The 27,018-nt window shown below is 36.8% G+C and overlaps 1 protein-coding gene across 10 annotated transcripts in view; it reads left to right on the top strand.

The window, feature by feature from the left end:
* The window catches only part of DLG2 (discs large MAGUK scaffold protein 2), a 1,451,407-nt gene that overhangs the window by 820,643 nt on the left and 603,746 nt on the right, over positions 1-27,018 (top strand). The window lies entirely within an intron of this gene.

The raw sequence follows: 27,018 nt of genomic DNA, 5'->3' as shown, positions 1-27,018 counted from the left end.
CTCCCTCCAGCACAATACACAAGGGCCTTGTGTATTCATTCACCAATGTTCACCAACATTCATTCATTCATTCATTCATTCAATATGTGTTCACTGAGGACCTACGCTGTGCCCGACATTGTACAAAGAATTGAAAATACAGAAGTTAATTAGACAGACTTTATTACTACCTTCTTAAAATGTCCAATTTAGTGGGCAAGTAAGAGACTAGTTTATAAAATAAACAGACTAGTTTATAAAATAGTTATAAACTGTTTTAAGTATTACAAAGGAAATAAGCAGATGGTCTCATTTTTATGTTTGCCAATTTAATAGGCAAGATCATTTCTCATTGTTTTAATTTGCATTTTATTACTAGCGAGGTTGAACATAGTTTTATAAGCCTATCGATTGAATTGTCTTTTTTTCTGAATTATCAGTGATGTCTCTTGTCCATTCTTTAATGCTGACACATTTTCTTATTGAGTTTTTAAATCTTATTAAAATCATCTGTAATTTATCATCTAAGTTTTGTATCAGATGATTTCTGATGCATACAAGTGCTCAGCTCTGTTAGTATATCTTGTATAGTTTCCTTCATTTTATATTATGTTTGAAAAGGCCATCCCCTCCCTGAAATCAGTTAGATGTAGCCCAGTATTTTTATTCCTCTGTATTTCTCTTGTACATTACCCATTAATTTCCTTCTTTTCTTGAATTTTCAATCTCTTTCTTGAACTCGCTCATCAACATTTAAATGTACTCTCGGTTACTTACCAACATAAACAAATCCTTTCATCCATACCCCCATGTAATGATCCTAACTCTACAGAGCTTCGCAGCCCCATTTCTTCTGCTACTTCAATTTCCTCATCTTCTCCCTCCTCAAACCACCCTAAGATGGTTTTTATGCTCAATGAGTCACACTGCAACTCTTGCTGAGATCTCCCTCCATGTCATTTATTCAAATGGATCTGTACATCCTCAGAGATGGAGAAGTTAAAACACAGTATTGTTTATTTCAGCAGATGATCTTATCCTCTTTACTGAAAAAAGGAAAATCTTAATCTTTCCATTAAAGGTATCTCAGTTTCTTCCTATTGAAGGCAATCATTTTCAATTATATGATTTATTAATCATATGAGATGAATAATCAATTTCACAGTGCAAACTTATTGTCAGAGCTACTTCTTAAGTATCAGTGCATCTCCATGGCCCTTTGGCCAGACAACCTGGAAGTAGAAGAACTCTCATATGTCCTCACGGTGATAGGAACTTGTAGCTGGTTTGCATATGGTTCCTTGTGTTGTTCTCTGAGTCTTTGCTGAATGCTGTGGCTATTTCCCTGTCTTTCCTGGCCATTGGACATCCTGCTGGCATCTGTGCCTGCAGCTGGAGAACTTGCAGTCTCTGTTTTGGGTATTACAAGAGCCCACTTATCTTCTGTGGTGTACTTGCCTCCATTTTGGATCTTGCTAACTCTAGAGATCCTCAACCTCATAACCACATCTTCTAAATCATCTTGGCTTAAGTTGTTTATATGGAAATGCCTGCTTGGGATCACCTCATTCTTCAGCATGCTCGTCTCAATGGAAGGCCGCTGGCTCTCTCAGTTGCTTTTCTTTGAAATCCCATTAGAAGTACATGGGAACTTCTAGTTATTTTCCATGCCATGTGAAAACCATAACTAGGAAACTGTGAGTGGGAGGTTGGATATGTAGTATAAGTACTGTCTCAGCTTCACTCCCCCTCTGTCTCCATATAACCACTTCCAACTCTGTTGTATGAGAGTCTCCAAGGAGCACTTTTCCTCAGAGTACCAAAAGGCTAGTGGGACACAGTCCCCATTGTTCTCAGATTTTCCCCAAAACCTATGCAGTTGTTTCCAACATTCCCCCACTCACTACCACCTCAAGCATCTGGGATTTTGACCTAGAGGAAGGATCAAGGTCATACCTGTTCGATCCTTTGCCCTTCCCTTCTCCTTTTTGGAGGAACTTTTGTACTTTCTCTTCCTGGTTGGCAGGATCTTCCCTCATTTGAGGGAAGGATACTTCCCTTCCTTCCTTTAAGGACATCTTATTGAGGTATTACCTTTCCCTGAACTATTGATTCAATGGACAAGATGTCTCAAGTCAGCATTCTTTAAAAAAAACAAAAAACATATCAGTTTAGTATTTTTAAATATATTGTGCTTTTCATAGGCACTTTTTGTCTCTTAAAGGAGCACTTAGCTGTGTTTAACACTGTTTATTACTCACCTATCTTGAAATAATGTATTTTATCTTTCTTGATAGTAACCTTTCTTGATTTACATGTATCTATCTGGCCAGTTTTCTTAGTCAACCTTATCTGTTCCTCTTCACCCAACTTCTAATAACTGGGATGCTTCAGCCTCAGTCCTGAGTCTTTTTATTCTCCTCTCTCTCTATGGGTGATCTTATGCAGTCTGATATCTTTAAATCCATCTATAAGCAATTAATTTGCAAATATATATCTTCAGAGCAGGTATTTTCTTGTGCTCCAGTCTTGTATATCTAAATGACTCTTCAGGATTTCCATTCTCATGTCTTACAGGCACTCAAATTTAGCATAACCAAAATTGATCTCATAATCTGATCCTCCAAACTCATTTCTCTCAGAATTCTCTATCTCAGTACATAGACCATCCAATTTTATAGGTCAGAGACCTAACAGAATATCTCTTTCTTTCTTTGCCATATCCAAACAATGACCTAATCCTATCTATTTTTCCCTTCTCACATCTCCCAAATCTCATCACTTCCTGCATTTTCATTGCCATCAAACCAGTGTAAACTGCCTCATTTTCTACTGGGCATTAGCACAGTAGCCCCCGATCAGCCTTGCCACTTTCTCTTTTTGCTCCATCAACCTTTCCTTCCCATTGTAGCCAGAGTCACTGCAATCCTTCGAGTTACTTAATCTCTCTCTATTTCAGTTCCCTCATCTGTAAGCTAGGAATAATAACAGTTCCTACTTCATGTAAGAATTAAATGAGTTAACCCGTGTACTATAGAACACTGACTGGTACATAGTAAAACTATGTAAGAATTTGCCGTTCTCCTGATCATCATAATTCTTATTATTGAAAACTACCTTATTCAAAAATTTTCCATGGTTTCTTAAAATATTTAGAAAAGAGTTCAAAAGTCTTAGCAGAGCCTATAAGGCCCAGCATGATCTGGCTCCTTCCTACTTCTTCAGTATTACTTAGAGCCAAAGTCTACCTCACTCACTGTGCTTAAGACACTGGGCTAGTCTTTTGGTTCCTCCATCATGCTAACTCCTTTCTCTGTCAAAGACCTCACATACATCGTTCTGTCTGCTCAAGATGCTCTCCCTCACACTCAGACTAGTCAATTTCTGCTAATTCAAATGTCATTTTCTAAAAGAAAACTTCCTTAACTACCCAGACTAGGGCAGGGCTTCTGGCTATATTTCCCCATATGCTCTCTTCTCCTTTGTAGCACCTAGAGCCGTCATAAATCAAATAATTCATTATATAACTGTCCCTGGCTTCCACCACTAGAAGATGCGAGTGTAGGGACCTGTTCTATTTTGTTTATCATTATTTTCCCAGAATTTAGCACAATGCCTTGCACATAGTAGATATTCAATAAATATTTATTGAATAATCAAGTGTACTGAGTATCTTAGTAAATTTTATAGCTTTTTATTTTCATGTAAAGACTGCATATTTCCTGTTTTTTCTCTATACATATTTAAGCTGATACTGTGGATGGGATTGTATTAAAATATGCCACAATTGGTCACAACTGGTATATGGAAAAGGTTTTTTAAATGTATTCTATTCAGTATCCTCAGCTCTGTCATGGGTTCTAGTTTCTTTCTTTTTTTTTCCAACTCAGTTGTTTCTGTTTCCAGATTCACAGATATATTATCTGCTAATTATATTGTTCCATCAATTCCTATACTTCTTACTTGTTTTACCTTATTGCATTTGCTAGAACATTTTGAATAATGATAAATAATTGTAATGATAGAGTGATGTTCTGTGTTAGTTTTATAGACTGAGAAGGGTATTATATACAATATTTATGAAATCTGTTTCTTGATTAGGAGTGGTTGCTGAATTTTATTAGCCTTTATATGATTTTTCAAGATGATCATGTAGTTGATATGATGAAGTATATTAATATTGATCTAACTTTATATTCTTAGAATAAGTTCTACTTGGCTATGGTATATTATTCTCTTAGAATACAAACCCTCCAGTGCACATAAAAGCATATACACACAACACATTTGTGTTCCTGTACATGCCTATGTATGTATGTGTATGTATATATAATGTATATGTATATGTTTATGTATATATATACATACATATACACATTTCTAAAAGCCTAACAAAATTGAAATTTTATTGGAGATAAAACCACACAACTAACTCAAACATCAATTTCCTTTGTTCTTGCCTCTAATTCTGCCAACCCATTGTGATCACATTGGTTATCTTAGGCTAACAAGGAGCCTGGACTGGCAATTATATACATATTGGACTAAATAAAAGTGAAAACAAATTCTTTTTCAATAAATAAAATTTCCTCAGAGGAACATAAAAAATGGTATTTAAGTATCATTTCTAGGCAAAAATCAGTGTAGTTTGGAACATTAAATCTTTCAAAATAAGACATCCATGAGAGGCTAAATAATGAAGGAGTTCCTTGGCTATGAAAGTCTAGGACTTTTACAATGGATATTCCTTAGGTATGCTACTATCAGGTTTATGGGAAAGCTAGAGAGAAGATGGAAGGAGAAAGATCCTTCACTAAATATTTGTTAAGTGCCTCCCATGCAGAAACCTTTGTACCACAATAAGGATCTAGAGATGAATAAAAATTATTTTCTACCCTACCAGAGAGATTAATGAGGTAAACACATTCAACAAAGAATTTCTTTTTCTCGTGTAGTAAATGATAGGATAGAAGTGTATGAATGAAGTTCTGTAGAATCCCAATGGAGGCAATCTTACAACCTGTGAGTTAAGAGGATCTTCTTGGAGAGAAGACATTTAAGGACTTTCCCTAGCCTGCTCTTTTCCATTGTCAGGTGAAAATGACAACTCATATGGAGACTTGTTTCATCAGAGGACATGGAAGTTATATTTTATGTCCTCTCTCTATACCATTCTTGGACAAATAGCTTTTCTGGTTAAACCTATAACAAGGGGACAAAACATATGCTAGAAGTGGTTAGCATATTTTGAAGATGAGCTCCAGAACCATGCCACCCAGACAGCCTTTGTGGCCTCAACAATACTGTACATCATCTGAGGTTCATGGTTAAATATCTTTCATTAAGGTATTTCTTTTAGGAGAGAATTCTTTTGAATGATAGTTTGCTAGATTCAATATTGTGAAATAATTCTAAAGTAGAATGTATTTTTATATTCATGAGTCACAAAACATAATGTGGCAATTCCTGGCTTGCTTTTTAGTGAATAGAATACATTTTCAAAACCATTTTGTGACTTTATACTAATCAGAATGCATACCTCAACTAAAGAAAATAATCTCTCCTATGATGACATGGTAAGTAAACCAGCTTATGGAGTGTTCACAATAGTAGCCAGGAAAGATATAGTAAGATGTAAAAAATAGCCTCTCTCTTTATCCACTTAGTTGCCTCTTGGGCCTCTATTTCAAGCAAGAGAAGTGCTTTAGAGATTGGTAACAATATATTGCAGACTTGCCTGAAGTAGGAGGCCAGCATTTACACTGGAACCTCTGAACCCCAAGTCACTGCACAGCTGGATTGACTAAGCAGGGTCCTCGCTCCCAAACAAGGAGCTTAGGACCAAAACTCGCTGAAGGGACTAGAGTTAAAATGGCCTCATCTACAAAAGAAGCCTCGCAGCATGATTTCAGGGTCTAGCTCTGGAGGATCCAAATCTGGTAAGGGATCACAAGTGATCATGTGGTATGACCATCAAGGGTGACATAGACAAGGCTTAAAATTGACTTTTACCCTGGTGTTTTATGGAGAAACCATGTGTATAGATCTGATAACTCCAAGCAGTGTTTCTTTCACTTAGTATATGAAGTTATTAATATAAAATCAGGTATAATTTATTGCATGCCCACTCTGTGAAGTGCCTGTTGCAGATGCTTTATGAATTTAACTATTTTTAATCCTCACAAAAACTCTGTGAAATAGGTTCTACTATATCCATTTTATACATGTTGAAATTGACTTAGAAGCAAGTAAATATCTTACCAATGATACATTTAGTAAGAAGCAAAAAAGAGTGCAAAGTCTGACACCAAAACTCATACTCTTTATTACAGAGAACACCTAACACAATCTGTGTCCCATAGTCCTATCCCAGCAAATGTTACTTTTTTTCCTTCAATATCCCATTTCTTCCTTTTTTTTTTTATCATTGTCACCTCCCCCCTTTTTTAAATAGCCCTTTTATGGGCACTTGGGTGACTCAGTCAGTTGAGTGTCTGACTCTTGGTTTCAGCATAGGTCATGATCTCATGGGCTGTGGGATTGAGCCCTGCATCAGGCTCCATGCTCATTGGGGAATCTGCTTGAAGATACTCTTCGTCTGTCCCTCCTTCCACTCATGCTCTTTCTCTCTGTCTCTCTCAAATAAATAAATCTTTAAAATAAATAAATAGCCCTTTTAAAAGTACCTAGACTTTAGAACCATAGATCTTCCTCTCTCCTTAGGTAGAATAAATTAATTGCTTTCTCCTTCTCACTAATTAACATGTGTGTGAGTGTGTTCAGTCTCTGTCTCTCCCACAAGATTATGAGATACCCTCAATTTAATTTAGGGTTAGTGCTGCCTCCTTTAAGCAATACATCTAAGAACTATTTTGGTGAAAAGAATAGTACTTTATTTATGCCCACAAACACTTTTTAAGCCCCTAGTATGTACTTAAAATGAGTCTACATGTCCCAAATACAGCCTTGAAGGCTTTTCTTATTTGTCCTAGTATCCCAGAGGCTCAACCTATACTGTCCAGTATGCAGTGGATTTAGAGTTTTGAGCTCTTGGGTCATGGGATTCCACGGATGAAATTAGGAACAAAAATTCAGTGAACAGAGCTCAGTGAACAGAGCATCCCTGGTCATCAGTAGATTTATGAGTCTCTAGCTTTACAGGACATTGCAATGTCCTCTCCCCAGATGTTCTTAGTATACCAGATTCCCGATGAGAAAATCTAGGCTCAAGAATTATTTTTACTACTGATTGGCTATTTTAGTTTGGATAAAGTCAACCTCTCTGAGTTTTTCCATCTTCATTTGGAAAATGGAGCTAATAAGTCCCACTCTATCTCTCAGCATTGTTTAAAGATGTAATATGGAAACTTGTACAAGTGGTCTTTAAAAATAAGCAAGGGCAAAAAAGTGGAAGGCTAGGCAAATAAGTCGACACACTTGCTGCTGAAAACATCTACAACTGTTCCTACAAAGAGGGAGGAGAAACAATATTATCCATAATATTAGCTACCATTTAATGTGTCTCACTGTTCAAGTAATCAGTATATTCATTCTTTGCTGCATTCACTGACTCTGTAATGAACATATAGTGCCCACTATATGCCAAGGAGCCAGGAATATGAAACTATGAGCAAGACAGGAATATAATAGCCCAGCAAGGAAGATATTATTAACCCCATCTTACAGAGGAGGAAACTGAGACTCAGAGAAGTTAAGTAACTTGCATAACATTATAGCTGCAAATCATTTTCATATATAAAACTTTTTTGATTAATGAGGGCCCCAGGAAGTCAGGAATGTGCCTGTTAGTTCACCTTGGTACATCCAGCACATCACCTATTGCCAGACAAAGAGTAGATACTCAATATTTGTTAAATAAATCAATTAGTGAGTAAGTGAGTAAATGAATGAACAAGAGTTTAGATAGAGTAGAAGAAAACATGAGAAACCAGAGGAATATTGATAATTGAAATTTGTTGTTGCCATGGGCATCCCTAACTGACCACCAGCACCATACACGTAATAACCAAATGGGACGATGTAGTTATTTGGAAGACTAGGAACTGCATACTAATAAAGGTTGTATATTATGCTTTTAAACACAATTCAAAATTTTAACTTTGGCACCTGCATAACATGACTATCTTAACTTCCTTCTTATGACTTTAGTTCTATTTTGATGACTGGCCATAATGAAAACTTGCTGACTAGGTGCAAAGTATTGAGCTACTGCAAGACAATCAGTCTGGATTCTTCGATTAATTGTTAATGAAGGAAACATAGTTTATCTTTGTAGCCCAAAAGGTTTCAGGCTCAGTATCTATCATCTGGCATTCTTACCCATCTCTATTGCAGACCTGCCATATGAGTCTGTCTAGACCGCCGCTTAACTTAACTAGAGCTTTTTTCCTTATCTTTGATGTAGAGATATGATGTAAACCTTTTTCAGACCCATTATGAGGAACTACTTTATTTTTTTTTATTTTTTTTTTAAAGATTTTTTAAATTTATTTGACAGAGAGAGACATAGCGAGAGAGGGAACACAAGCAGGGGGAGTGGGAGAGGGAGAAGCAGGCTTTCCGCTGAGCAGGGAGCCTGATGCGGGGCTCGATCCCAGGACCCTGGGATCATGACCTGAGCCAAAGGCAGACGCTTAACGACTGAGCCACCCAGGCGCCCCATGAGGAACTACTTTAAAGAATGGATGTTAAGTTATTACCTCCATGTCCCCAGTCACATAATTAAATAATGTCTACCTTTTTCTCCCCCTTAGGGTTAAAGAAATAAATGTGGTATACAAAATTAGCAGCTTTTTGGAGTCATTGAAGTGCCCACCCCTATATATATACATACCCTATTTGGGAATACTCAGTTTCCTTATTTTCATGTTACATTCTGATATGTAACTGGAAAGTCTTTTAACAGTGAAATTTCTGGGCAATGGAGGTTTCATAGTTTACAAATAGGAGAGGGATTGTCAGAGAAGCCTGTAGCCATTAGGCACATTTGAAAATTATTTACTTTTTCAAGGAATAAAAAGGAATCCATCTCACCCAGAGCCTGGGCAATTCTTGCCTTTGTCTTTAGATGAATCGAAATTGAAATGAATTCAGGCATCAAGCCAATTGTCTTCCTAGTCCTCCTCTTCCATCCAGGGCGGGGGGAAAAAAGCAGTTAGTGGAAATTATGCTGGCTATATCCTACTCACAAAAGGAAACAAATGTTCCAGTACAAAGTCAGTAGGAGGCTTTTGATACCAGATGAATTCTCTATTCTTTCATTGCACTTGGATTTGTCCATAACCACACCCACAGTTTTCAATAAATGATCCTTTAGATTCTAAGTAAAGCCTTGCTAATGGGTGACTTTATAAAATGCTTTAAGCAAAATGTATAAAGATTCATATACTGTTCCTAAGCATTTTTTAAGAAGTGAAAGGCTTAGAAATTCTTTTATTAAACTTATTTTATTAAATTTGATATATGTGCTTGTTTGAGCTGGGTAAAAATTAAGTAGAAATAGGGCACATCTTCAAAAAGAAGACTTCTTTCTGTGTGACTTCTTTAATATTTCTTAAATTAACTCTAGATATAAGTATCAACTAAATACCAAATATAACCCTGATGTATAGTACAAGTTCAGTGTTTTTAAATGAATAAATGGAAGAATTAATGAATGTTCTAGCCTACAATTGAGAATCTATTTTTCATACAGATGTTGTCCTGGACACTCTGGCTTACAAATGGGAACTGTCCAGACCTGCCATGAGAAGTGATTATAGAAAAATGTTTCACCTGTGTAAAAATTCCACTAGTGCCTTTTTGGGGGAAGGTGGCATTTCAATGGGTTATTCAGGAGATTGTATTTCATGGTTGTTTGTGTGTATGTATTTCACTGTGGTTTGTGTGTAAAATGCATATACATGCTTACATATATGTGAATATATATGTGAAATTTATATAATGTATATGAATTCATACATACATATAAGAATTTGGTAGTAACATCTTAAAACTTTCATCTGCCTATGGTCTTAACTGCCCACTGCCCCTGCTTTGCCATGGTAGTTAAAATCCTTGTCTTCATCCTAGGATGGGATCAATATACCCTTAGGCAGACATACCACCCATTCAACATTAAGTGCTGTGGAATGACAGTATTTGGATAATGAGGTTCTGTCTCTAAAATGCTGTGCTGTGCTTTGTTACCAGAGATTTGTGCCCTGACCTTCTAAAGAAGCTGCTGTTTTCGACTCAGTTTTCATTTTTTTCTGAGGTTGTCACTTTTGCCATCTGCTAGATGTATCTTCTGGGAGAGAAGGAGCTGCATGCACAAAACTTTCAAGGAAGCATAATTGCATAATTTGCTTGAGGTCAAAGCCAATATTCTGGAAGTTGGTTCATCATTTATTGTGAGGTAGCAGATATTAGAGGACTTTATAAACATGTTGTGCTTTTGAAGTATATTCACAAAAGGATTGAATGTGGCAGAATGTGGCAAGTCATATTTATGTCTCAATGAGAATTATTAACCTGCCTAAAGTACAATGATAGACTAGCATTTATTTGTCAGCTCTACTTACCTTGGACTTCAGTGCCTGAAAGATATTTTAGGGAATCAACGAAGTGAGAGGAAAATATCTTTTTGTTGCCTGAATCATAAAAATAAAATTTATCTCCCCTGCAAAATAGGAGAAAGTAAATACCCCCATCTTTCTGCTGCTGTTTTTAAAAGGATAAGTGAAGAACCAAAGAGATTTTTAATACTCTAGTTAAGTACCATCTAAAAGAAATATATACCTCTCTGTTGCACTCCAATTTAGTTTATTTACTTTACCTTCAGATGTAGATATATTCTAGAATTGATGCTGAGAATTAAATATTTTATATTGTGTTCTTAAATCCTTAGTCAAATATGAGCTCTTTAGAGAAAAATGATTTAGGCAGAACTTCACTCTAATAGATGAGAACAGACTCTAAGAGGAATATGAAGTAGATTTCAAGCCTCATTTTCTTTTGAAGTCTGATTGGATTCTGCCTGTGATTAGGGAGTTACAGGGAAGCCAGGGAGGTGAATTAGTTCCTTCAGGCTTCTGTTGTGCAAACTATTATTCTAGTGCACATCTCGATACAGCAGGAGGCTGAATGAGGTTTTTTTTTTTTTTTTTCCCCTTCTTCTTCTTCTTCAAAAGGTAAACTGCCTAATCTTTTGTAATGGGTAGAAGAATACAAAAAAATAAACAGATATTTAAATTGACTATTTTAAGGAATAACTAAGATAAAGCCCATAAAGTGCTTAACATAGTAATGATCAATAAAAATAAACCTCTCATTCACTCATTTATTCAACAAATACCTAATCCACATTTACTATGTGCTCCTAAGTTAAATTAATATAGTTCCTTCCCTATGAGCCCATTTTTTGTGATGCAATGTTATAACTGTGGCAGCAGAAGCAAGATTAATGTGCCTGGGCCACAGGAAAAGCCTACCACCTAAACCCAACTGGTGAGCCACTCAATCTTTATAGGACAGATGATGCTTGAGCTGAGTTTAGATGAGTGGGGAGGGGGGAAAGGAAGGAAGGCATGGAAATGGAAATGACATGATTGTATTCGGGAGACTATAAAAAGAGGGAGAGAGGAGGAATAGAGGGAGATGAGAAAAGAAGAAAGCAAGGGCAGATCATAAAGGGCCTTTGGGTGGGAATGCAAAGAAGGTTGAACATTATTCAAAAGCTAAGGAGTACCATTGTGTTCAGCACTTTGTAAGACAGGATCATGAAAAATGAGTTACTCGTGGACTTGGTTCTCAAAAAGCTTTGATAAAAATAGTAAGATGTTAAGAGTAAAAATTATGAAACAAACTGGCCAATAAAAGGTAATATGTAAGTGCACCATGCTAAATTGTGTGGCATGGAATTTCCACGCCAGCATGAGCATCACCTCAAGAGCTTTGTCAACTCAGTGCTCTAGGAAGCCTTCACAGTCCATTGGGATTGGCACAAGATACAAAAGCCATTAGCCATCCCTAATCTGTAACACTGTAAAACGGACATAATCTAAGTAGAAGAGCACAGTCTTAAACTGAAAGACCCCAGTAGAAAACTGAGTCTCCCACTTAGTTCCTTTTTCTTCATTTTAAATTGATTCATTCATTCATCTCACTATCTCTAACTATTTTGGGGATGTCTATGATATGAGATGACAAAGATAAACCAGAAACAATTGCTGACCTCATATTCTTGAAGGTGAAGCTAAGAGATAAAACAAATCATTCCAACACAAAGTAGGGAGTGGTGATGGGTGTTAAAGAGGGTACGTATTGAATGGAGCACTGGGTGTTATACGCAAACAATGAATCATGGAACACTACATCAAAAACTAATGATGTAATGTATGTTATTAACATAACATAATAAAATAAAATTAAAAAAAATACTGAAGGCTGGGAAAAAACAACAAGAACAACAACAACAACAACAAAGTAGGGAGTGGACAGTTGCCTAAGAAGAGGTATAACCACCTGCTCTGGGACCTTAGACGTGGGACCATTGCTTCCAGTTGTGAGGACTGGGTTGATGTGAGATCACTTCCCAGAGCAGGTGACAATTACTCCAGGCCCTGGGCCAGCCGAACTCAAATAAGGAGTGAGAGAGGCACCAAACAAAGCTGCAAGGTTTCTCAGGCCCATATACATACAGTGGAGTTGATTAGGGTGGCTTTTAGCTGGAGGACACCAGTAGGAAATGGGGGTTGAAAAGCAAGGTGGAGTCTAATCATGAAGCACCATAAATGTTACTCTAAATGAAGTTGGCCTTTATTCTCTAGATGGTAGGTCCAATGGAAGTTTCTTTTCTCCCTCTGACATTCCTTTGGCACTTAATATATACTGACATTCAATATCATTCTATATCTATATATCCTGCTTCCCCACAAGATGGTAAATTCTGTGCTATCAAGGACTTAAGCATTACTTGTCATGCAGGCAACAAGTATTCAGGCTGCGTGGGGGAGGGATATAATTTTTAGTGAGCACCTTTTATATGTCAAACAATATTGGATGCTTTTACACATGAAAACATTATTCGCAACAGTCTGTCACTGTTTTGAAATGAGAAAACTAAAACCCAGAGGAAATAAGGAATCAGCCCAAGGTTGCACACTTAGTAAGTAAAGTCAGGAATCAACCAGGTCTTTCAGTTCCAAAACTTGTACTCTTTCCACTGTATTACAGTGTTTGATTGATTGAGTTACTCATTTCTTAAATACGTATTTCCTAAATGCATATGTATGTGCCTGGCCATGTTCTAGGAACTGAGAATACAGGATAGGGGTGAACACAATGGAAGAGTCCCTGCCTTCTGGAGCTTACACTGTAGTGAGAGAGTCAGACAATTAATAAATAAGCAAACAAAATAAATTCAGATGGCAAAAAAATGATATGAAGAGAATAGGGTGATAGATTGGGAGTGCTGTAGAGTGGGGGTGGGGAGGAGTTTATTAGTGGTCAAGGCAGCCTCCTTTGAGGTAGTAGCACATGAGCTGACTTCTGAATAACAAAGATGTAAAAATCCTGGAGGGAAATATGAAAGCAAACACAAAACCCCCAAGAAAGAAATGAAATTGAGTTTGAACATTTAGGTGGGAGGATCATAAAAGGGGACATGATGGCTGGAGCCTAGTGAGGGAGAAGGAAAGTAAAAAAGAAAGTCAAGAGGACACAAGTATTCATGAGACTTAAAATTATTTTGCCCCCTATAAAAGCTATAGCATTTAGATATTAATATAAAGCCTCAATGTTACACAAAAAGCAGAAGTACCCCAAGGGGAATGGAGTACACACAACCTGCCTTTCCCTACCTGCACCTCCCCTCTCCCAACATATACCTGTGAGTCCATTTGCTCCAAGAAAATATTTGTTTCCTGGGTCTAGGTTGCATGGGCAGCACTATGAAGTTATGGTTGTTTGGATACCAATGAACAGATCAGGGACAACACAGGCTGAGAGGACTTTGGCCTCCTGACCCAAAAGAATGCTTATCTCCACTTGCTCTGAAATATTATACATGATGTTTTTTTTTTAATAAAAGACACAGACTCTGCAAATAGCATTGCCTAAAACTAAACAAAATTTAAAATGGCTCTGAAATCTTTATCACTGCCAATGGTCCATGTCTATGTCAAATGGAATAAAAATGCTTGCTGTGGCCTCAGCATAGCTTTAAGAAGCCTTTGACTAATGATATACTTGGTGTGAAGATGTGAAATCACACCAGGCGCCAGGGAGCTTGTGCTCCAGATTTCAAAAAAGTAGCCTGTGCAGGCTTTTAAAATCTCAGTGCAGCTGCAGAAAAGCACATCATGTTGAAATTCCTTCCACTTCAGGAGTTGGTCCTTTATATTATGTCCTGAAGTAGTAAATAATATTATTAATTTGATAAGTATTAAGTGATGATGGACCCACCTCTTTCCTCCCCTCCTCGAGTAATCAGCTGCCTCTCAGCTCCTTAGGTATTTTTTTATACCAAGAAAAATGTATGTGTTGACCAAGAAAAAGAGGCTGTGAAGCAACCAAAGTATTTATTCAAGGTCTTAGGGATTGCAATCTGGGAGGCACAGAGTTGACTGAAATCAAAAGTGTGCTCCAAGTTGCTTGTGAGTACAGAATGAAGGCTTATAAAGCCAAAAACCAAGAGGTTATATAACTTGTTTTCATAAAATTATGATTGGTGCTGGCAGAATTTAAACTATCTAATGCATGATTGGTTATTTAGCCAACAGAATTTTCATGATCTCTATTTCAGTCCAGAGTAGAAGGATGTATTTCAGGAGGTGGTCAGTGCAAAGGTAAACACAATGAAAAAGGAAAACAATATTTTATTAATATAAAAATACTTTTGATCTTATGTCTTCAGAGAATTGCTCAGGATGACAGCCAAGATGTGGTAGAGTTAGGATCTTAAACACATCAGGAATGATTCTAGAGCTTGTTTTCTTAATCCATTCCAAGACAGTGATGCCTAATGGAGGATAGCTACTGTTTATTTCCATCCCTCTTGGCCTAGTCAAGAATGGTAGAGGTAGAGGTAGAGGTAGAGGTAGGGGTTGCTTAGGTAGGGCTAAACAAGGAGGGCTTGTTTAGCCAGAGTTACAGTTGGTTATTTCTAAGTTATCGTTTCAAAGGGGAGTTTTATGGTGGTAGCAAGTGAGTATCTATTAATACTTCCAGGAAACACTAGAAATAATATATATAAGAGAGAACCCTAGAAATAAGTATTTTTTTAAAAAAATCCTCATGGTTCTATAAAGAGTGAAAAGAAAAGATTGTTTTAGTCAACAGTTCATGGTTTTCAAAGATTTGAAATAGAAAAAAGTAGAAGGTGCAAAATGTTGATTTCAGAGAAAATGGGAAAATTGCACTTTTGAAATACAATGAATCAAAAGTGGTATATAAAGTGATCATTCATGGCATTTTGCAATATCCTGGAAAGTAAGAAATGAAATTAGCTAGAATAGATGCAGTGGGAATAGAAATAAAAGGGTGAAAATTAGAAGTACTCAAGAGATAGAATCAACAGAACTTAGCACATAATTGTTGACAATGTCCAGGAAGAGAAGAGCCAAAGACAAATTTGGAATAATTTGCCACACCCATGCTGTTCTTCTATATATGGCAAATCTCCCCAACTAGACTATAAGCTCCTTGAAAACAAGGATCATATCTTTTTTTTTTTTTTTTTGGTGTTTATTAGCACAATTTGACACAATGTTGAGCACATTATTGGTACTCAAATAAACAAATGCAAAATTAGGTGATTCAAACTTTAGGCCTCTTACATTAAAACCAAAAAACCCCCTTCACCTGACCTTTCCTTATTAGTTTATTCATACAAATTATTTCAAGTATTCTTCCATTTAGTTTAACTCCACAAACATTTATTGAGTAGTTGCTGTCACTAGGAATTGGATGGAGAGCTAGAAATATAGATGCAAATATAGTGTGGCCCCTGTCCTCCAGATGCTAAGAATCTAAAGGAAGAGAGACACATATATGAATAAGTTTATGGTCTTACTCACATTATGAATGAAGTCATGTGGAATCACAGAGGAAAGGGCAATCACATCTGCCTGAAGCAATTGGAGAAAATATGAGATAGCATTTGAGATGAATTTTGATGTTTGAATGGTAATTCAACAAGAAGAGAAGAACTATTCTAGCTAAAGGAAGCAGGTCAGTTTAGTTCATGCAAAAATTTATTCAATTCTTTTCACATATAGGTGCTACATGATTCTGGCATAGGAAATATATAACTCAGCTTTGATACTTTGAATTGATGCTCACAGTAGAACAGAGAAGATAAACACGTAAACAAGTACAATACAATGTGCTGTGTGTAATAATAAAACTGTGACCCAGGCACAGAATAATACAGAGGAGGGTGAAAGGGGAAAGTGAGGAACCACTTTCAGGCATTTTACTTTATATGCTGCCAAGGGGTATATAAGGCTACACAGAAGAAAGTTGTAAGCAGCTTAAAAAAAAAAAAAAAAAAAAACAGTTACCCTAGGATCATATCTCTGGTTTGTGGATATATTTTCTTTAGTCACTATGTTGACCTGTGTGACAACCATGGAATATGCCTCACAAACTGCCAACTACAGGGAGCATAACTGACCAAGAGCCCATGTACATATATTTCAATTTAATAATTCTCCAACATTGAAAAATGATATTTTACTTAAGATTTTCTTAAGATTTACAAAGATCTACTGTGATTTCTGACTTCAGTAAGGAGGGGAGAACAATCTTCAAACTTTAGACCCCCATTCTAGAATGGCAACCATTCATAAGAGCTAAAGAGTATCTCTTCCCTTTAGATAAGATATATATATGCTCAATCCCCACCTCTCCTTATTTTATTCCCAGTACAAAGATCATATGTCATTTAATCACACTCTTGCTCTGTCGTTTTACCTCTCCTGGGCCCATTTATAACCTCCTATTTATCTTTTCTGCCTTCATAACTATTTGCATTTGAGATCTGTTATTTTGAGCATATTTGACCATGAGAATAGAGTGAAGTGAGTTAGGGCTGGAAGCCGGAAGAGCAAGGAGGAGAACTGATGAAGTTCTAAGCTGGGGCAGTGATAATAGAAGTTGAGAGGAGCTGGATGGATTTGAGGATATTTTAGGGGTAGAATCAACAAGACATAATGCTTAGTAAAATATAAGGGCTGATGAGCAGGCGGGAATCAAGGATGACTCTCAGATTCCTTGATGTGGTAACAGAGTGCTTCATGAGCTTCTCCATTTCTTTCTTAGTTTTCATACACAAAGTGTTCTGGAAGTTTTCAGAAAACACAAGGAGAAATGTCATTGGAAATAAATGGCATAATAGGGGTACAAGAGAGGGGCTTCATTGTTACTGACTTACACTGGAAAAATACAATGAAGAAGTTGAGAAACAATGTTCGGAGCTGTTGAGAAGTGTATATTAACTTCTAATGGCATTTCAGTTAAATATGATTGCAGGGCACAAGAGAGATGTTACTTGGCAGTTTTGTAGTTGAGTGTCACTGACAACATCCTAAATCAGATCTTAAAAATTCATAACTCAAATATTGTATTTGATCCCAAATTACTCTCCTTGCTTTCTGACTCACCCCACTAAGCCTATTTTTGATTTGGCCTGCACACTGTCCTTGAATTAGTCATGGTAAAATATCACATTTATTATGTCATTCCTTATTACAAAAACCTGGTTTCTCCAGGAAAGTCCATACTTCTAGGTCTGGCATTCAGAAAACGTATGCATGTACCCTCAAAGAGTTGTTGTGGGGACCAAGGAAATAACTGTACCTGGCATGTATTCCTGATATTCCTGCAGTTACCACCGTTTTCTTCTTGCCAGTATCTTTTTTTTTAATATCTTATTTATCTATTTGAGAGAGATAGCATGACAGAACACAAGCAGCGGGGAGAGGGAGAGGGAGAAGCAGACTCCTGATGAGCAGGAATCCTGATGCGGGGCTCAATCCCAGAACCCTGGGATCATGACCTGAGCCGAAGGCAGATGTTTAACTGATTGAGCCACCCAGGCGCCCTCTTGCCAATACCTTAACTATCCTTAAAAAGGGAGTTGTAAGGTCTACACAGTGCCTGACGTGTAGAAAGCAAACCATGAGTGCTAGCAATTACCATTATTCTTTCTCAAGACCTCAGTATTTTTTTTTCTACCACACAAGTGATACCAATAGATCTCTCAAATTTACAACTTGATTTACCTCTTGCCAACTAGTTTCCCCACCCTTATCACAGTCTCTACATCTTTTATAGAGATGACATAGGACATCTCTGCCCAGGTATGCAACATCTTTGATTATTTTCTTTCCTTGAAAATTCCAACCATCAATAAGTCCTGTCAATTCCACCTCCAAATCATGTCTCAAATCTTGCCATCCGCATTGCTACCAGCTATCCAGCCACCATCAGTTTCTGATCTGGGCTGTTTCAACTGGTCTTCCTGTCCCCACCTTTGGCTCTCTCCAATGTTTTTAAACAGCAACTAGTGTAATCTAAACTAAATCAGACCATGTTACTCCCTGTTTTAAATCTTCATGATCCACAAACCTTACACCCCCAGTGTCCGACCCCTGCTACCCTCTCTAACCTCATTTCCCTTCTTTACCTAACCAGTCTACAGCTCTTCTGGCTTCATTTTAGTTCCTTGAACAAGTCAAGCACTTTCTTCTTCTTAGGACTTGGTACATTTTGTGCCTCTACTTGTAACTCTTTTAATTGCCGTACTGCTTCACAATTCTACCCCTCTTCTTATCTCTACCCCTACCTTTTCTTTGCTCACTTTCATTGAACATTTTTGGCCATTTTTTTCTTCTCTCTTTTTGTTTCTATCTTCCAAGGAGACTTCAGTGTCAGCCACAAAGTACTCTGACTTGATCATCACTTTAATGCCTTCACGTAACCTTTACTACAGTCACATGACTATCGATGAGTACCACTTCATCCCTGAAATCTTGAGCCCGAAAATCCCAGTGTTCACAGCCTGCTGGTCCCTCTTCCATTCTCTGTTCTCCACGAATCTGTACTTTGACCTTGTCATGATCTCAATCTTTTTACCCACCCCTGTTTTTCCAGGCTGAGCATATTCCTTGCTTCTCTTCCTTTTCTATCCTTTCTGATTTGCTCCTCATTCCTTTGAGAGTTAACCACATTTGCTTCTCAAACCTCAGCCCTAAAGCAACCATACCTTTCCTTTCCACTGTTTATGATTACTAAGCTCTGTGGGAGAAAATCCCATAATCATACTGATGATGTCCCACCTCGGTGCTGCTCAACAAACCTCTACTGATCCTAATGTGTTTTTCTTGCCTCACAGGTGCAGTTCCACTACTTTACTGCTTTATGTAAGTCTCCAAATTCATTCTAGACTTTCTGTTTGGTGTCCTGACATCTAAATGTATAAGGCAAAGACATTATCAGTTAAGAACTCCTTCAGCTTTTTTCTCCTCTACCTTAAAATGACCTTATAAATTCTTCTGCCTTAAAATAACACTTTATAGTAATTTGATCATTCTTATCCCAGATAGAAAAGTATCCCTCTTCCCACCCAAGGCTGAGGTATGCTATCTCAAAAAAACAAACTGCCATTTGTTCTTTTGTTAAACATGTTTTGTGAGTATAACGTACGTGTGTGTGTGTGTGTTTATGGTAAGATATATTTATAAGGAAAATTAAAGATGTTCTTGCTCAAAATGACAAAAGTAAAAAGATCTATAATTCTGATATCCATTGAAAGCAACTTTAATATATTGGTGAATTTACTTTCAAACTTTTTTATGCATATATATTATAAAATGTAAATCTTATATTGTATTCTTTCTTTACCTAAATATGTATTATAAAAATATATTCATCGCATAATACCATTGGATTTCTTTGTGTGGTTATACCACACATATTTAGCCAATATTTATGGTAGGGACTCAAAGAATCTGGACTCTAGACCCTATTCTCACTCATCCTTCTTTAGGACTTTGCTTCCCATGGACTCCCTTTCTCTTTTGTACCTTCAGTCTCCTTTCCAGGGGCTACTTTCCCTTAGCCCGCAGACATGCTTTAGTCCTCTCCCTTCCACCCTCTAAAATCTTTCCTCTACTCCTGCCTCCTTCTCATCAGACACTACCACGTGTCTCTCCTAAGAATAAAACTATTTCACAAAAATAGTAATCTACCTTTACCCTATCACCCCTTTACTTATCATGAGTTCTTTGGCCTAATGTAAACTAGCATTCTCTTTCCTCCTGTTTATTGAAACCGTTTCTTCTCCACACACACACCCGAAACCCCTGAAAACACTTTCCTCCAGTTACCAGTCCCCAAACACAGACCTCCTGGTGGTTCTTCAGCAGCAAATCCTAAATGCAACTCCTAGAAGTTATAAGTAAGTGAAAACAGGCATCTCTTATCCCTAGACTAAGAATGTTATTCAAAAATACATGGATTGTTGGATAACATCTTAAAACATTTTTTTTGAGGAGGAAAATCTTTATGAAGATAACTGTAAGCAAGAGTAGTTAGAAATGTCTGAATTACACTCATATCTTTATACTCTAATAGTGGGCCTGTGGCCATTCATCTTTTCATATTGCAGTATGTTAGAGAACGTGTATATGAGAAAAACTTTGAATGATTTTAACAAGTAATATCTATGAAAAAAGACATCTTTTATTCTTTGTGCCATTCCAGATTCACTGCCTAAAATAAAATATCTTCCAAGACAATTTGGAAGATTATTTGCTAACCAATGGACCTTTCTGTCAAGTGACATTTTTCTGCTGCCATATAGCTTGAGGATTACTTTAATTTGCTATTATCTGTTTTAGCCTTTTTTGAGATCTTCCTTCTATCTACTAATATTGTTCACTATTCTGTGGTTAATCACTAGTCAAATTTTACACTAGTAATTTTCAATCTGGATGTACATCAGAAACTTACAGATTAGAGGCTGAGGCATGATGATATATCCAAAAACAATATGCATATTATTTTGTAGTATAAGTGATATTAAATAAAAATAAACAAATGTCATTGCTGGAGCAGCTGTGCAGAAAATAGACCTATATAGTGATGATTCTTGGCAGAGAGTTAAAGCAACATATAGATCCTCCTGGAATGAGGGGGGTGTATAGGATTCTTGGAGTCAGTAACAGGATATATAAAATTTCAGTATTATTCAAAACGGGACATGGCTATTAAAGGTTAAAAGAGTTTGAGTCTATCTAGCCTTTATTTATCTAACAATTTTCAGGACTGCCAATCTAAGCATCCCTTTCCCCACATTCCGAATTTTTAGCTAAATTATCTTTACCAAAAGAAATAACATATAGTAAAAGTGTAGGTTAAAACTCATCGACAAATAGTTGTTGGATGAATAAAGGCATGAATGAAAGAACACACTGTCTGACTTCTATTCTCCCATATTGTCCTCAACTTATAAAGACCCTTTTAACAGTACTATGTGTCAAACCAAAGAAAATGAACTAGTAATGATTGATTATCTCCCATGTACCAGGATCTGTGCTCAGGACTCTGCTGATACACGTCATTTGCTTTCATCTTTCTGACACTACTGTGAAGTAGGTATTATCTGCATATTACAGATGAAGAGTCTAGACTCAAAGTTAAAGACTTAGCTAATGTCAAATAGCTAACAAGTGCAGAGCTGGCACTCAAACCCAGGTCTGAATGGTCCAAATCCATGCTTTTCCATTAGAAATTTTCTGGGAAACCTGGGTAGCTCAGTCGGGTAAGCGTCTGACTCTCAATCTCAGCTCTGGTCTTGATCTCAGTGTTGTGAGTTCAAGCCCTGCCAAAAAAAAAAGTAAAAAGAATTTTTTTTTAATATTTTCAGATATTGATAGGAGTGGTTTAGACCTTTTTCAAAAATCCAAAATAGTGGTTAGTATGATCATTTTTATTATGTATCCACCATCAAATTATTTTTTTTTCAACCCAGGAGAGGCAGTGTGATATAATGGAAAGAAAATGATATTTGGAATCTAACAAATTTGATTTGAATCTGAAATCCACTGTTTACTTGTTTTCTGTGTTTAGCTGTTACTTCAATTTTCTCAGCCTCAGGGTTTTTCATTTGTTTGTTGTTTGTTTTTTAATGTATAAAAAGGAGGAAATAGTAACTACTGAATGGGGGATTACAAAACACTTAGGTCAGTGTTTAGCTCATAATAAATATGCAATAAATGTTAGTGTCCTTGAGAGAATTTTTAGTATTTTTATATTTTTTGTATTTTATTAAGAACTTCATAATTTTTTAAAAAGGCTCCCTCTTAGTTTGAATTATTAAACACTTTTACTATTACTAATTAGTAATTAATATTTTTCTCATTAAAAGTAAGTCATTTGCTTTAATATCTTCAGTGTCACCCATGATCATACTGTAATTAAAATTCCATATATTTTTTTCTCTCACATTTATATAATGAGCATTTCCTATTGTCATCATCACTACAATTTTAATGGCTCCAAAATAGTCCCACATTCAGATGGATGTACCGAGTATTTTTAACCATTTCTCCATCATTTGAATGTTTGTTTCCAGTTGTGAGTTGTTCTTTGTTTTGTTTTGTTTTTAACATTAAAAACATAATACTGTGATGAAGCTTTGAACACAAATCTTTGTACACATCTCTGATTATTTCTTTAGAATAAACTCCTAGAATTGAATTACCAGATTAAACAATACTTTAAAATAAGAACTTCTAAAAAGTCAAAGAAATTCTTCATAAACAGAAAATTCTGTAGGGGCGCCTGGGTGTTTCATTGGGTTAAGCATCTGACTCTTGACTTGGGCTTGGGTCATGATCTCAGGGTCCTGGGATTGAGCCCCGCCTTGGACTCTGCACTCAGCAGGGAGTCTGCTTCTCTCTCTCTTTTCCTTGCCCTCTGCCCCTCCCCCTGCTCGAGCTCTCTCTTTCTCTCTTTCTCTCTCAAATAAATAAATAAATAAATAAAATCTTTTCAAAAAATTCTATAAATGCCTATGATTATGATATTTTATTTTTCTCTTCTTTTTTGTAACCCCATTTTGGGGGGTAATTTTCATTTAGAGAAAAACTTTGAATGAAAGAGGAAATTTCCTGAGAATATTATATTTATATTTGCAACCATCAGTTAAACGGTAAAGTGTCTTTCCTTTTTGTTGATTCTTTTTCTGAGAAGAGATGGAGCCTAGTACATGAAAGCGCAAGTACCATTTGGCGAGGCAGCGGACTTGTGCTCCTGGGGGAGAATCGGCAAATACGAAGGATTGGGAACCAAGAGAAAGAATGGTTCGTGCCAGCCGCGTTCATCAGTCATGGAATCTGCCCAACTGCAAGGGAACAGCAGTCCACCCAGAGCCCCGTACAGGGACCACCCTCACTAGCGTGGCACCTCACAGTTGCCGTTGACTGGGTCAAATATCAACACTCGGTTAATTAGCCACAATTCTCAGGATTTAAGGGTGTTAGCCGGTGGTCTGCCTGTTCACATGGAGAGATCGCTGCTCAGAACTGAGAGGTTCTGGGGTCTGGCCCTGCAGCTGGCTGACTCCGGGATGGTTGTCAGGGGACTGGAGTGATTCAGCCATGGAGAACAGCGAGCAGGAATTTCACTGCTGCTTGTTACCTGTCCCTCGCTCCACTGACTGCTGCTGGCTGGTAGCAAAGGCCCGAAAGGGACAGCTGGGAAAGAACAATAAGGAGAGACAGGAAAACACTTACAATAAGTGTTCCTTAGCTGAAGTCACATGCACATCCTCTAAAGAACCACAGTGACTGGCCACACCCAGCTGGCAAACTGGTTTTAACTGAAGCACAAAATTTGCTTTTGGAAATCCATGAGGCTGGAAACACAGGTCCAGGTATACTCTGCCTCTACCTACCACTTTTCATTATGGATTTCTTGATCCATTCATTCTTTTTCCTCAGAGTAGATTTGAGGGCAGGAGAATGTATATTAGGAGATGCAAAGGCCACCATATTTTCCATAGTAGAGTCATTTCTAAAAACAATACTAGTTGCTAGATTGTCATCAAAGCTATTACTTCAAAGATCTATTGATTCACAGGATAAGTTTTAAAAATGCAGTAGTGATCTACTTCTACCACTAAAGCATTCCTTTTTCTTTGTTGGCAAGGGTAGTTTTCCTACAAATCTAGCCAAAGATCCAGAAGAATCCTTTAAAGTCGTCCAGTTTAACGTCTCAATAAATGCTCAGGTCCCTCGTGTCCAGTAACTAAGCAGCTGCTCTATGAGTAGAGCATCCTCCTTCCCCACCCCCAATACCACCTGGCCCCAATTTGGACAGTTTTGTCTCATCATTCATCCTTCAGCCAAGCCACAATTTGGATACCTGTGCTTTCCATTTTTATTCTTTTAGCCACACAGAACAAAATGGCTTCTACTTGTATATTATATTTCTTAACACACTGTGGACTTCTACTGTGTCCTTTCTGTGTCTTCCCTTTAGATCTTAAATATTCTCAGTAAGTTTGTTTGTTCATTCATTCATCAATTATTTACTGAACAATACTGTGTGCCCAAGAAAGTACCAAGAAACAAAGATGAATACTACACGGTTTCCTTAGTTTGAAGGAAAGACAGACTCATAAATATATAAACTCAGAATAACACAGTGCATGTCATAGATAAGCACAGAAATCTTTAAAAACTTAAAAGAGGACTGAATTACCCAGAGAAGTGGAGTTGGAGTGATCATTTAATATTTTCTGTAGCACATGCCTTCTGAGCCTTATCTTGGATAATGGGAAGAATTGTGCCAGGCAAAGGGGAGGTGGAAAGTTTCTGGTAGAGAAAACAGCATGAGTAAAGGCCAAGAGATGAGTCATAATGTCAACTGTGCAGGAAAGGGCCAGCAGCTCAGCTGAGTATTCCTGGGAGTGAAAGTGTAAAGCTGGAAATGAAGAAGATAAGGTTAAGGGCTAGATAATGAATATGTTTCTCAAATGGCAAAGTTTTGAGTGCCTTCTCCGAAAGTATTGATATTGTCAGGAGAAAGCATTTGTGTACCTCCCAGTCTGTGCTTGCCTCTTCCCTTACCCCTTTACTCAGGAGATGATTATCTCTGAGGTGCCGATTCTAGTGAGACCAATATACTCCAGTTGATCTTCTTGGAACTAGACCCAAATTACAATGAAGATACTCATCTTCCCATTCTTTCCTTCCAAAACCCCTAGATCTTAGAGAAACTGCCTCATATGTCACCTAAATGTTGTCCTGGTAACTATATACATGACAATGTAGTTTATGTTACAGTGAAAATGTACTGATTACCAGATGCCAGACTATCACTGCCTTTTCTGCTCTTCCTTGGATTCCATGAAGGGAGAAATCATCTGGTCTTACTCCCTCTAGCCTTACACTTAACAGGTACTCAACCAATCCTACCAATAGGTACTTAAAGCCAAGAATAGATTCACTTGCACTCATGGTAAATACTTATTTCATCCAGTTCATTTTGCTTTCTTCATTTGAGCTTTATTGTCTATGTCTTGGACCTGGCATACCCTTTCTCACCTTAGAGATTTTACATATGTTCTTCATTTGACTGGAACATTCTGTCCTCCACCCCAGTTCCCATCCTGACCCCCTTAAAAGTTACTAGCTGCTTTTCACCTTCAGGAAAAGTCCCTATGCTTCCTTCTTCTGTTGGCCACTCCTACACTCTGCCCTTCCTCTTCATCTGCCTCATCAACTGACATATTCACCACTGTAGTCCCAGAACTTAGTCCAGTGTCAGGCACAGCGCTGGTGTGTAACAAATATTAAATAAATTTATGATTACATGACTGCTACTGAGTAATATCTCTGTTCAATGAGCATTGGTTTTTTTTCAAAGAAAAACAGAATTAGAGAAATGTCAGAAGTATAAAGACATGGGATTTTAGTTGTTATGGTTGAATTATTAATTTCAACCTTTCAACATAAATGTACAATTGTGAAATCAGCCTTCTGGAATTTTTATTATTCAGTCAATAAAAATTGCTAAACATTACCTTGACATTTGTAGTGATGTAACTGTCAAGTTATGGCTGATCTTATCTTGACACTGAACTTTTCTGACTAATTGAGTGTCTTAATTAATTTTTCTGGATTAACTACTAAATTCTTAGTTTTCATCTCTTTTTATCCAAGAGCAGAAATTAATCAAGTAGTTGTAAATTTAGTAAGCTATCTTGGTTATAGTGAAATTAAACACCCAGTGATAGAGGACTGGTTAAATAAATGATAGTTTATGACCTTGATGAAATAGTATCTAGCCATTTAAAATGGATAATTATAAACACTACCTAGGTGTATGGATATGGCTTAAAATATAATACGAATTAGAAAAAAACATCAGAACATAATATGGAAACATAAGGTAGCCAGGGAGATGTAGATTAAAGGAAAATATGTAAATAATAAATACATTAAGTAAGATGGCTTGTGAATTTGGGGAAGACTTTAATTATGTCTTACATACAGATTTAGAAGGCTATATGTACATTGGATGTCAATTACTGTGATCTGCATGAGTAAATATGAAAGCTTTATTAGAATATAAACTATCACATTTACATGCCGCAGTAGTAATACATTCCTTGTCAATATCTATTGCAAATTAAATTCTGTTTATTACTGAAAAATATCTCACATTTATTATAACTCTAGAAGGGAGACCTGCCTTCTGAAGTCAAAGCTTCTTGTTATATAGGAACACATTTATTTGATGCATAACAGTACTGGAAATAAAATTAAAACAGCCAAATTTCACTACTCTACCAAATCAATTTTCATGTAACTGGTTTCCTTCCATTCTTTTTCATATGCATGTATAATTTTTACAACTGACACTAATGTTTTTGCATTTTTTTCTTAAAAGCAAAAATATAAGGCCCTTTGAATAAGTGAAAATGAAAGACCCCTTAAATTCTTGCAACACAGAGATAAACTT

This window comes from Neomonachus schauinslandi, chromosome 11, assembly GCF_002201575.2.
Source record: "Neomonachus schauinslandi chromosome 11, ASM220157v2, whole genome shotgun sequence".
NCBI classification, from domain to species: Eukaryota; Metazoa; Chordata; class Mammalia; order Carnivora; family Phocidae; genus Neomonachus; species Neomonachus schauinslandi.
The sequence above is the reverse complement of the archived record's forward strand: the minus strand, read 5'-3'. Positions and strand labels throughout refer to the sequence as shown.